This window comes from Oryx dammah, unplaced genomic scaffold (genome assembly GCF_014754425.2).
Source record: "Oryx dammah isolate SB20612 unplaced genomic scaffold, SCBI_Odam_1.1 HiC_scaffold_19, whole genome shotgun sequence".
Classification (NCBI taxonomy): Eukaryota; Metazoa; Chordata; class Mammalia; order Artiodactyla; family Bovidae; genus Oryx; species Oryx dammah.
Window position 1 is genome coordinate 34002248 of NW_024070203.1, and position 13666 is coordinate 34015913.

General features: G+C 45.4%; 1 protein-coding gene across 3 annotated transcripts in view; it reads left to right on the plus strand.

Annotated features, from left to right (window-relative positions):
• RGS20 (regulator of G protein signaling 20) overlaps positions 1 to 13666 on the plus strand; it is a 47807-nt gene that overhangs the window by 22147 nt on the left and 11994 nt on the right. The window lies entirely within an intron of this gene.

A 13666-nucleotide genomic window follows, 5' to 3' on the forward strand; every position in this document is an offset into this window, starting at 1 on the left:
CGCTACTTCCCTCCTTGGATTGTGGAGGAGTGGGCAAGGGAGGGGTCGCGGAGGAGGCGGGGCGCCGGCTGGACTGGATTGTGCGCCCGGGGCCCTACAGCGGTGGGGGCAGCGGGCTGGAAGGAGTGGGCAGCGGGTGTGGGGGTGGTCTCGATGCTGCGGGAGCCGACTAGGGTAGGGCCTGAGGGCCCGAGTGGCTTGCGAGCCCCCGAGACTGGCCAGCGATCGGGAAAAGCCTGGGCACCGGGCAGGGGGCCGAGGCCGGGAGTGCAGCTCTGTCCCCGCGCCCCCCGCGGTTGACCGGCTGCAGGAGTGGGCTCCGAGGCCCAGCTTCAGTCCGTGAGGAGGACGACGCTCCGGGGGAACTCACCCCGACTTCCCTTCCTCCCGAGAATCCGGCCGAGGCCGAGCTCTCTTTGTCTGACCCCGCCGAGCCTATTGGCCAGAGGGCGCCGGGTCTCCCTACCGCAGCGGATGCCTGCGGCGCCGGCGGAACGCCCCTCGGCCACCAGCGGGCCGAAGCAGTCATTCGCCCGTGGGGCTCGCGCTGTCCCCGGAGGCGGGGGCATCTTCTCGTCACCCTCCGGCGTCAGCTCCTCTCTTCTGGAGCGCAGGGCCCCTGCGTGGCTGGGCTTCAGTTCCCTTCTGGTGGTTCCAGATCGCAAAGGTGACCAAACGAAGGTCCGAGTTGACGAAATGGTTGTGACTTCTTCCCCAGACTTGGCAAAGGAAATTGTAATGAAAAGGATCTGCCTGTAAAGTCTTAGCCTTTTTTTTTTTTCTTTTGCTCACGACCTGGTTTTCTACTGGGCCTCGTCCTGTACAGTTAGTGGCATCTTCTGTATCACGTATCAGTATTGTGTAGGAGGCACAATATTTCGTAATAGGTAGAAGTCCTGGACTCAGGAACTGTCTAGATTCAGATCTCCGTTTAGCTGTGTGACCTCAGGCAAGTTACTCAACCTCCCTGTGCCATAGTTTTTATCGTCTGTAAAATAGAGATAAGAAAAGTAGGTATGCCATGGCTTGACTGCCAGCATTCAGTAAATTCCCTGGAGAAGCAAATGGCAACCCACTCCAGTATTATTGCCTGGAAAATGCCATGGACAGAAGAGCCTGGCGGGCCACAGTCCATGGGGTCGCAGAGTCCCACATGACTGAATCGTCTTAGCACACATTCAGTAAATTAATGCAGTAGAGCCCTGTTCAGTTCAGTTCAGTTCAGTCGCTCAGCTCAGCTGTGTCCGACTCTTTGCGACCCCATGAATTGCAGCACGCCAGGCCTCCCTGTCCATCGCTAACTCCCAGAGTTCACCCGAACTCGTGCATCAAGTAGGTGATGCTTTCCACCCGTCTCATCCTCTGTCGTCCCCTTCTCCTCCTGCCCCCCAATCCCTCCCAACATCAGGGTCTTTTCCGATGAGTCAACTCTCCGCATGAGGTGGCCAAAGTACTGGAGTTTCAGCCTCAGCATCAGTCCTTTCAATGAAATAGATGTCCATCAAAATTAGGAAAATATAAAATGTTTTCTGTCAGTATCTAAATTTAAAAACAATACATTTCTGCATTATAAGGACCCTTTTATTTCAAATAATGATTTTATTTATTTATAAACTTCAAATAGCATTTTAAGAATATTATCTCAGGACCTCCCTGGTGGTCCAGTGTCTAAGACTGTGCTCCCACTGCAGGGCCCCCAGGTCCAATTCCTAGTCAGGGAACTAAATCCCACATACTACAGCTAAGAGTTCCAATGGCTCAACTAAGGCCCAGTGCAGCCAAATAAATAAATAAAATTATTTTTAAAAAGAAGAAAAGAAGATTATCTCTGAACTTCAAAATATTTCACTTTGTAAAACAAATACGCATTAAAACTATGTTTTAGGTCATGCTATATTTGGAAAATCCAATGTCTGCATTAAAATACTACAGAGTCCATTTTAATTAAGAGAATGTGGAAACTTGGTAGCTAGAAATGCTAACTTTCCTAAAATCCAATCAAAAGTCGCTCAGTCATGTCTGACTCTTTTCAACCCTATGAACTATACAGTCCATGGAATTCTCCAGGCCAGAATACTGGAGAGAGTAGCCTTTCCCTTCTCTGGGGGATCTTCCCAACCCAGGGACTGAATCCAGGTCTCCTGCAATGCAGGTGGATTCTTTACCAGCTGAGCTACCAAGGAAGCCCGCTATCAAAAGTATAGAATGATAAAAGTCAGATTACTCACTTACTTCACTTTACAGAAGTGGAAACATTCAGAGAGGTTAATGGCCTTGTCAGACATTTCCAGCTAAACAGAAGCCAAAATGAGATTAGAATTAGATTGGACTCGATGCCCAGGGCTCTTACACACCAAACATGATTTTCTGTTGACTGCAGATTGATGCATGTGTGTGCTCAGTCCCTCTTGCAGACCCCAGGACTGCCAGGCTCCTCTGTTCATGGGATTTCCCAGGAAAGTACTGGAGTGGGTTGCCATTTCCTTCTCCAAGGGATCTTCCCAACTCAGGGTTCAAATCTGAGTCTCCTGTATTGAATCAGGCGGATTCTTTACCACTGAGCCACATGGGAAACCCTGGCAGATTCATGAACCTCTAACAAATAGGAAACCAGAAGGAAGAAATATACAAGCATGAGTTATCTTCAACATTAAGAAAGGCCAGGCAGTAATATTGTTACTACAGTCAGACCCCTTAATCGTGGTCCCTCACACCAGAAGATATGACCACGTGACTTGCTCGAGGTATGGAGAGGTGTCAGATCGAAGCAGAGACAGCATTAGAATTTCATATCCCACATTTTGCTGAGGCAGGCTGAGCATGGGTTGGAAAAGAATTTCCAGACACAGCATTTCAGAAGGAAGAAGTTTATTAAGAAAAAAGAGCAGAGATAAAGTGGGCACTGTGAGCACAGCGGTCTGACCACCTAATAGACCAGGGAAAGCCGACAGTGTTTGTGGGTTAATAGTAAATTTTTACAGCCTCAGACAAAATTCCTTCTGGAAGTTTGGCATTAGGTAATTGGTTGGGGTGCTATAGAGTGTTTACTGGAGTGGGCATCTTTGCCTAATTGGGAGTCAGGAAGCTTGTCAGTGATGATCAGAGGGCTTTTGGCAAGGTTACACGGTGGCTCAGTCAGCTTCAGAGGTGACCTTGATTCTGGGCTTCGCTTCTGTGGCCTTGGTGCGAGGCCTTGCCCCTGTGGCCTTCGGGGCAGGACTCAACACATTTGATTGATTAATCCCTTATAGCAGTTTTACATTAGAAAACATTTTTGACCTTTTCTTAGATTTTTAATCCCCTTTCTTCTGGCTTTTGAAAGTCTTTAGCCTGTAAAGTCTTCCAAGATTGGGCTGCCCAGGTGGCTCAGTGGTAAAGAACCCGCCTGCCAGTGCAGGAGACATGGGTTCGATCCCTGGATTGGGAAGATCCTCTGGAGAAGGAAGTGGCAACCCACTCTAGTATTCTTGCCTGGGCAGTCTCATGGATCCAGAGGAGTTTGGCCGGCTACAGTCCATGGGGTTGCAAAAGAGTCATACACAACTTAGATTACATACAAGGAGATTTTATTATTCCAGATTATGTAGACAAACAAGAGTGAGAGAGGTAAAGAAGTTTTCTTATTTTAATACAGTGGCCCGGATGGCTGGTTTCATTTCAGACACTTGAACGTCAGTTCCCAAAGTCCTGGTGTTCTTTCATTTCTGCATGGAGCTGGCTCATGACATTCACTTTTCACTAACAGATGCCGCTTACAGGTCCAGACTTCACATAAGTGGTTTAGAAATGACATGACGTGTGTGCATGCTAAGTCACTTCAGTCATGTCTGACTCTTTGTGACTCCTTGAACTGTAGCCTGCCAGGCTCCTCTGTCCATGGCATTCTCCAGGCAAGAATACTAGAGTGGGTTGCTGTGCCCTCCTCCAGGGGATCTTCTTGACCCAGGGATCGAACCCTCGTCTCTTAAGTTTACCTGCATTGGTAGGTGGCTTCTTTACCACTAGTGCCACCTGAGAAGCCCCCAGACTTCACATAAGTGGTTTAAAATGACGTGGCAGAGCCTTTCAAGTGAGTGGTCTTGCAAAGTTATTCACAGGAATGATGTATCTACACGGAAAGTACTTCTAGGAACTGCATCTGCATCCTTGAAGGAGACCATGGTTCTCTCCAGTTGTGAACTGGATATCTTACCCTCAGTTTTGCATTTCTGTACACTTGTTCATAGATGGAAATCCATGGCATTAAGCAAGGAGTGACTTTCTAGCAGGCTCCTAAGTCAGTTCAGCAGAACTGAGTTGAAATCACATATATCAAGTCAGCCCCTTATGATTATCATGTGAATCATGGTCCAACTGGGAATATAGCAGATTGGTTTGCTACACCAGGTGACTCATAGGGTGAGCTTCTATTCAGATTTGTATAGTGTCAGCAAAAGCTAATAGGGGTCAGTCGAATCAGAGCCTAGCATTCAGTACATTACATGTGAGTCACTGACTCCGCAGCACTTCTGAGATGGTCCCTGAATGTTACCTTGAGCAGCCACTTTAAGAGACAGCACTGCCCGGCGTGAGTTAGTTCGTGGTACGACTGAATGGGCTTCTGCAGCAGCTGTTCACAGCCAAGTCTGATGTGACTGAGTGCTCAAGGTGGTGTTCTGCAATTACAAATTCATTGAACCCAGCTGATTTCACTCTAGCTATTTGTGTGGGGAGTCATTTGTGAAAAGTGAGCAATATGCTCCATTACCCGGCAGTGATATTTCACTGGAGTTATTTCAATGATTATTACAGCTGATTGACCTTGCTGGTTTGGGAGTGCTCAATTTCCAGTTATTAATAAACTTTACACTATAAAATCCTTCTCAAGTACGTATCAGTGTTTGGATTTTAGACAATGGCATCTCATGCAAAGTCACCTTGAAGTTGGACTTCCTAATGTCCTGGGTTGACTGTGTGCACCTCAGTCCCACAGTGAAGTGGAGGAAAACACCTTGTTTTCTTGGTTTTTCTCTGTTTGTGCGCCTGTCACATCTGATGCTAACTGGATGCTGTTTGCTCCAGAGCCAGAACACGAGTTTGCAGCAATACATGCAGCGCTCCCAAGCCTTCTGGGGCTGTTTGACTAGGTCCATGCAAGCTTGTATTGCTGTTCTGATGCAAGTTGGTGGAAACAATTGTTCAACCCACACCCTACCCAACCCTTGTAGATGACTTTCATGTCTTGGGGGAGGAGGTTGCTAATGAATGAGATTTAAGGTTTTGTATTTATTTGGCTGTGTCCTGTCTTAGTTGTGGCACATGGAATATTCGTTGCATCATGTGGGAACCTTCCTTCCCACCTACAGGTTCCTTAGCTGTGGCACCTAGGCTCAGTAGTTGCAGCCCTTGGGCTTAGTTGCTCTGCGGCATGTGGGATCTTAGTTCCCAGACCAAAAATCAAACCCACATCCCCTGCATGGCAAGACAGATTCTTAACCACTGGACTACCAGGGAAGTCCCAAAATACAAATAATTTTTACATTAAGTTTCCTGTTAGGGCTTCCCAGGTGACTCAGTGGTAAAAAATCTGCTTGCTGATGCAGGAGACACAGGAGATACGGATTCAATCCCTGGGTCAGAAAGATCCCCTGGAGGAGGAAATGGCAACCCACTCCAGTATTTTTTCCTGGAGAATCCCACAGACAGAGGAGCCTGGTGGGCTACAGTTCATGGGGTTGAAAAGAGTCAGGCATGACTGAGTGACTGAGCTTAAGATGGAAATAGTAGTCCTGGGGGGCCGTTGGGCGGTTCCAGAGTTGCCTGCCTCTTCAGCCCCTGGCCAGGGGGACAGCGCTGTGGTCCTACATTCCTGAGGCCAAAGGCCCTGCTCAGAGTTCGGTTGCTCAGTGTGATTGGGGCCACTGGAGCTGGTTTTGCTGCTCTAGCCTCCAGACTCCAAGAGGTCTGCCCTCCTCACAGCAGTGAAGGCTTGAGAACTGTGGGGTCTCAGGACTTCCCTGGTGGTCCAGGGTCCTTTGCCTTCCACTGCAGAGGGCACAGTTTTGATTGCTGGTCGGAAAACCAAGATCCACATGCTGTGCAGTGCAGCCAAAAAAAAAAGAATTATGGGATCTAGTTTTACAACAACCTAGAATTTATCAAATTCTCATTAGAGCTAAGTCTCTGCTACAGAAAATAAGGCATTTCTAGACCTTTAAATGACCTGGAAGTTCTGTACTGTACTTCTGGCAAAATAAAGTACTTGCTTATGAACAAAAATATCTGAACAGCATACCAGACCAGGTGGAATAAATGTGGGTTAAACAAGGGTGAAGAAAATGGTACAAGAGTTATGAAAAACGTGCGCAAAATCTAATAACATGTTCAGGTTAAACGCATCATAAACCTCCAAAAGATACCTCTTCTGTTATCTTCTAGTGATGTATTCAAAATCTTGAGGGTATTAAGCTATAAGTTCTAATTGTGATAGAGCACTTATTTGTTAAAATATATCAAATGTAGTCTGAGAATGAGGAGACTGCATAGAGATTATTTTTTAATGGAAATTGTTCCTTTATGAGCCTTTTATGCATCCTTTAGGATGGGGTTTTATTCCTAGTTCCCTATGTCTGACTGCTTTATGTGGTCACACAAAAAGAGATGAATGGCTATGGTTCCCTACAGTCTAAAATGCATAAGCATTAAACATTCCAACTCAGTGAGAATTTTTGCAATTTTGGATCTGCTTGTTCAGCATATCTAGCCATCTAATACTTCATGCCAGCAGGGTGTGGGGTGGCGGGGAACCTAAAATTCAGGAGATATTTTGGTGCAAACTGTAGAAAACCAAAACAGAGATTCTGTCACACACGTCCTAGGAACAGCAGACAAAAACATTCCAACAGCTCAGCCCCTGGAGAACTGTCTTGGGAACAGGAAGGCAGTGTGGAACTGAGGTGAAGGTGTCCTGGTGTATCTGTTAGCCCGTTCTCAGCAGCAGCAGACCTGCTGGAAAAGGACTCCGGAGGCATCCATTGATGGGCATCAAAAAGCAATCCCAGTCTGTCTAAAGGTGGCCCGTGTACAGCTGTGGGGTGAAGAGTGAGGCTCTGTGAGTGGATGGTGTAGATATGAGTCAGTGTGGAGACTGCCCCACGGAGTAAAGAGAAGTAAGATGTGCTTACTACTCCATCTGCTCATTCAGACAAAGAGGAAACTGCACATAGGTTGGAAATTCTTGAGAGAAAGCAGGCCCTGATAAGGAGTTAAGATTTGATTCTGGTGTCAAGGATTACCATTAATGGCCACAGGAGGCGGACTAACCAGGACTGGATTCTAGATAAAAAGAGTAAATATTTTGGGCTTTGAGGGCCACGTGGTCTCCATTGCGACTACTCAACTCTGTCACTGCCCCTAAAATCTGTGGGGGAGAGAACTGGAGACGGACTGCCCACCGGCCACCGGACTTACTCTCTAGTCCTTTACAGACAAAGTGTTACTTCTGATCCATAATCTAAATGTCAGTGTGGAGTACCACTACCAGGATCTTGTAGGAAACGGCCTCTAAAAAAGTAAGTTCAACCAATAACAATGACATTTCTTAGAGTGATAAGGCACTCTCAAGAAAAAAAAAATTCAGAAGGACAGACCACGAATTCGGTGAAAGACAATCTCCTATAGGAGATAAAATCAAAGGATCTAATTTAAGTTTCCTTTTGGTATCCACCATTTCAGCATTTTCATATGAATGGTAAAATGTAATGACAGTTAACAAGTCCCCAAAGTACTAAGGCAGCGACCTAAATGGGAAGGAAATCCAAAAAAAGAGTGTGGATTTATGAATACATACAGCTGAGTCACTTTGTTTTACAGCAGAAACTGACACCACATTGTAAACTATTCGCCCTAAATAAATACATAATTTTTAAAATTGATGCAGAAAAAATTGATGCAGGAAATAATTAAGTACAAATATTTTATTAAATTTGATATAAAATATTTTTTTTAAGTCATAATGAAGAAAGGAGAGGGAAATGATCCACACAAAGATTTTGTGGATGGGCACTCAGACTGTGACGGCTCTTAGGGATTCAGATTACAGCCTGAAAACTTTAACAGGATGGGACGGAATATTTCATATCATTTATAATAGGATTGTCATCACAGATGAGAATTCTCACTGATAGTGTACAAGAGGCCAAGTCTGACTAGCCAGCCCTACCATCTAGTCACAGATCGCGGAGAATTTCCTATGGTGACAAGTAGAATTTGTGGGGGAAAAAAAAGAGATAAAAAATTTGCCTAGACAGAACTGAAAGTAGAAAAGCCTGGTTTAGTGACTTACGAACACACCTTTTTGTAACTTTTATTATCCTTGGTTTGCATGTACATGAATACATTTCATAACCCATCTGCTGTAACTGGTGAAAAAGAAGTTCTTCAACCAGCAAATATTCCTCCAGGCCTGATGTAGATGAGGTTTGTGCTCAGTAAACACCAAATGGGTCAGGAGAGCCCGCAGACTGGACCAAACTACAAGACTGCAAGGGAGCTTCCGGAGGACCCTCTGGGTTTCCCTGGTAACCACCATTTGTCTCTGTTTGTACAGATTGAACTTTTTTTAGGTTCCACATGTAAGCCATACAATCTAGTACTTTTCTTTCTGTCTGACTTACCTCACTTAACACCATATTCTCAAGGTCCATCCATGTTTTTCCCAAATGGGAGAATATCTTCCTTTCTTGTGGCTGGATAATATTCAGTCCTGTATATATACCACCTCTTTTTTATCCACTCATCCTCAACGGCCACTTGGGTTGTTTCAACATCTTGGCTACTGTGCATAACACTGCAGTAATCATGGGTGTGCAGATAAGATATCTAAATCTTGTCTTCATGTCCTTTGGGTATCTACCTGAGTCAAGTCGAATTGCTGGATCATCTGGTAGTTCTATTTTTAGTTTTTTGAGGAACTTACATATCGTTCTCCATAGTGGCCACACCACTTACATTCCCACTAACCATGCGTCGAGTTTCCTTTTTCACCGCCTTGGCATCGTCTATTGTCTCTTGTCTTCTTGATGAAACTGGTTTCTCTCTTAATGCTCTTCTGCTTTCATCAGCATTTCAGGCACTTTCATAGAAGTGTGGACTTGTAGAGGCTTTACATTCACGTGAAGTTTCTATTCACATTCTCAGGGTTTCATTGAAGCACACGTAATCCATGATACCCTCCCAGGCTCTGGTTTTATTTAGATTTTAAAGCCAGAGGTAGAGATGAAATACATATGAGACTGAACAGAATCAGGACTTATATGGCATTCATTGCGCTCACCCACTGTCTTCCCTATTAAGTAAAATCTGAATTGTAGTTAGTTACATTCTGTTCATTTTTGTTTCTCAGGGTGCACTTTGGGAACCCACTTCTTCCGTGTTGATTGTAGGAAAGGCTATAAATATCGAAATTCTCTGGGCCAAAGAGCACTCAAGTGCTTTTAACCAAGAAAGAGCTTGCATTCCTGACCTCGGTGCTAACCTGTGTGGATAAAGGAGAGCACAGGGATGCTATCTCACTGGCCCAGCGTGTTCATCTGGACTCCCCACTGTAACATGACATGCAGGGAAAGGATTTCCATGGCACTTTCCCCCAGAATACACACTTAAAGATTTGTGATAGATACCATGGTTCTGGACTGTGCTGTAGCATTTCCCTCTGGAGCCAGGCTCTGGTCCCCATAGGGACCATGCTCCAGTGCCGTGGGACGCTCCATTCCTGTCTCCTCAGCATCACCTTTGTTCTTGGCATCACCACTACCCCCAAGCAGCACAGCACAGGCACTAGTCACTACCATCTTCTCTCTCCCTTCGTCCTTGGATATTTTTCTTTCCTTTTCTGATGTGTCTCAACTTTCAGTCATGGGATGGCTTTATCATTTCCAACCAAATGAACACTGTCCGGTTAGTTATCGTTGTCGTTGCTGTTGTTCAGTCGCTAAGTCGTGTCTGACTCTTTGCGACCCCATGGTCTATAGCCCTCCAGGCTCCTTTGTCCATGGGATTTCCCAGGCAAGAATACTGGAGTGGGTTGCCACTTCCTCCTCCAGGGGAACTTCCCAGACAAGGGATCGAACCTGTATCTCCACTGGCAGGTAGATTCTTTACCACTGAGCCACCAGGGAAGCCCAGTTAGTTACTATACCTGAGTTGAGTGAACTTGATGAAACAGGAAGCAGGAATGACAGCCACCAGAAGCACAGTGCAGGCAAGTGACTTATGTCAGATGACACCCATTAGACATGTGCAGTTTAAGGACTGTGAGTAGATTCAGAGTGAGTAACTATCACCGTTATCCGCTTGAGAACATTTTCACATTTGCATCATTTCAAGAAGGAAGCCACCTCTGTCAGCTGTCACCCACCAAGTCCCTTTCTTTTGCAACCCCGTTCGATTTTAGACATTCACTTGTCTGTGTTGAAAATATTTATTCCTGTTTTTTCTGTAATTTGCAATGATTGCTCAGAAATTCTTAGAGAGCCAGGTGGCTCAGTGGTAAAGAATCCACCCGCCAATGTAGGAGATGCACAAGATTCGGGTTTGATCCCTGGGTCAGGAAGATCCCCTGGAGGAGGAACTGGCAACCCATTCCAGTATTCTTGCCTAGGAAATCCCATGGACAGAGGAGTCTGGCGGGCTACAGTCCACAGGGCCATAAAGAGTTGGATGCAACCAAGCACGTGTTCCTTGCTTTGAAAGGAAGTGGTAAAAGTTGGCAGAAATTCTTACCCAAACCTGGCACATTCTTTACCAGTTTGAAGATTGCCTAAAACAGCCCTAGAGACAAAGATTTAGTAAATGCTGAATTCTTTCAGAGGTGCCCTGGGCTAAGCAGTCATCTATAGTCTCCTTGAGAAATCCCATGGCCTCATGGGGTAAGGAATGCCCACGGTCAACATTTCAATCAGTACTTGCAAAATACACTGTAACTGTTGATTGGTATTAAGAAAGAACAAGTAAAAGCATGTATAATTCATTTATTTCCTTCTGATCATACTTTAATTTCCCAAAGGCAGTTGCAAAAGTTGATTTATACAATATGTTCATTTAATAATGACAGAAGAAAAGCACATCACTATCCTAGTCTTAAAAACCTTCAATGTGGTTCAAGTTACAAACTTGGTGACAACCAGATAAACAAAAGAGTAAAGATTTCCATTCAAAGTTACTGAAAAACAGATGGTCACTTAAGTAGTTATTTTAGAAGGTAAGGACAGATGTGATCATCCATCTGGAAGTAATTGTAATTCTAAAAAGTCTATTATTTAACTCTCAGTTGATTTCCCCTACTAAAATAATGAACCAGCTTTTCCCTAAAATAGATCGAAATAATTCAGGCAATAAAACCAAAAGGCAGAAAAATTTGAAAACTAGAGGACACATTAAGATCTTTCGCTAAAACTGGTAGGTTACTAAACATTGATAGCTTTCTGTGTCCTGTGAAGTGGAAGACACAGATTTGATTTGACTTTTGGTCTATTAACTGCTGAAGTCAGTGCAAGTAATTCTAGCTCTTCATTAACATTTCATGAGCCAGAGTGAGTTGGATTTTTTTTCTGGTGATGACTAGACCACAGGATTCTCACACTTAAAATCAGCTGACTTCAAGATCCCACAAAACAGTAGAAACACCGTTGTTGATAGGATTCATCTTATTTCTCAGCCGCTAATAATAACAACAGGTGGGAGCCCTGGGCAGGCTGAGGGCCTGTTTGTGACTTAATTGGCACCAGCTGATTGGTGTTTATGCCTGGAGTATATCATCCAGAGAAAGCCACCTTCACCTGTTGCTATTTTCAGAGTAGGCAGCTAACTCCAGGGAGAGTTCTGCACTGTGTGATCCATCCACCCTCTACTTTCAGTTGGTCTGGTTTTCAAACCCCACTGTGTAAATTCCCTTTTTCAATTGATTTACTGTGTTGTGTTACTTTGCACTGTACAGCAAAGTGATTCATTTGTATGTTCTTTTCCGTTATGGTTTATCCCAGGATATTGAAGATAGTTCCTTGTGCTCTACAGCAGGACCTTGGCTATCCGTTGTGTATATTCTTTCTTCCTCCTTCCCTCCTTCCCTGAGTCTTCATTGCTATGCGAGGGTTTTCTCTAGTTACAGTGAGCAGGGGCTACCCCCTACTTGTGTGCACAGACTTCTCTTTTCAGGGGCTTCTCTTGTTGTGGAGCTCTCGGATGTATAGGCTCAGCAGCTGGGGCACACTGGGCTTCGTTACTCCAGGGCATGTGGAAACTTCCTGCACCAGGGGTCAAACCTGTGTCCCCTGCACTGGTAGGCGGATTCTTAACCACTGAGCTACGAGGAAAGTCCCATTGTGTAGATTCTTCAATGAAAGACAACAAGAAGCCAAAAAAGACTTCTTGTCGGATTCATCAGCCTCAGAGCCACTCATCCTTAGAAACAGCTCCTCTGGGTTCTGGAAGCCTGCGTGCCTGGCATACCAGACTGCTCTCTCCTCCCTCACTGAGTAAGGATGTCTAACAGTTCCTTTCCCCAGCCTGTGCCCTAGATTTTTTCCAGTTCTACCAGGAGTGAGGGGCTCGGGCTGAGAGGGTCCTGATCACAGCTTCCTCCACCCCACCCCACTGCTTGGGGTCTGAGTGCCAGACCCCAAGGAGAACCTGTGGCAGCCCTACCCCACCCTCTACCAGGTACCACCACTGAGCACTCCCTGGATGCACTCGCCCTGCAGGCGGGGTCGGAGCAGAACCTAGAACTAACACACATCTGCGAAAAATCATCCTGCATGTGGGGGAAGGATGTTATTAATAGAAAGAGTTTTCCCAGGCTGGGAAGACTTAGAAGGCAGAAAGACCGAAAGGAGGCTAAAATTAGGAGCAAATGGGGCTAAGTCCTCAGAAATGTTACTGCAGAGAGCAAGGGAAAGAGTGTCTCGAGAGGATGCAGAGAATGTTCCTGGAAGACTGTTCTCTTGATGATGTTGGTACCTCTTGAGAGTCGCTTAGGAAACAGCCAAAGGGAAATGAACAGGTGTGGCCTTGGAGGAGAGGAGCTCTGTTCTGAATTCAGAGAAGCAACAAAAACCTGACCCTTTGAACAGGCTCCAAGAAATACTGGGAGAGACTTCCCTGGTGGTCCAGTGCTTAAGACTTCCTCTTGCAGTGCAGGGAGTGTGGTCAGGGAGCTAAGATCTCACACCCTACCTTGGGGCCAAAAAACCCAAAACAAAAACAGAAGCAGTGCTGTAACAAATTCAATGAAGACTTTCAAAAATTATCCACTTAAAAAAAATCTTTTAAAAAGTATTTGTTCAGTCGCTCAGTCATGTCTGACTCTTTGAGATCCCATAATTCCAGTGTACCAGGCTTCCCCGTCCTTCACAATCTCTCAGAGTTTGGTCAAACTCATGTCCATTGAATCGGTGGTGCCATCCAACCATCTCATCCTCTGTCACCCCCTTCTCCTGCCTTCAATCTTTCCCAGCATCACATAAAATATTAGGAGAGGAAACCCAGTCAATTAATGTGCTGCCGATGCCCAGTCACTCAGTCGTGTCCGACTCTTTTGCGTCCCCATGTACTGTAGCCCATCAGGCTCCTCTGTCCATGGGATTTCCCAGGCAAGAATACTGGAGTGGGTTGCCATGCCCTCCTCAAAGAG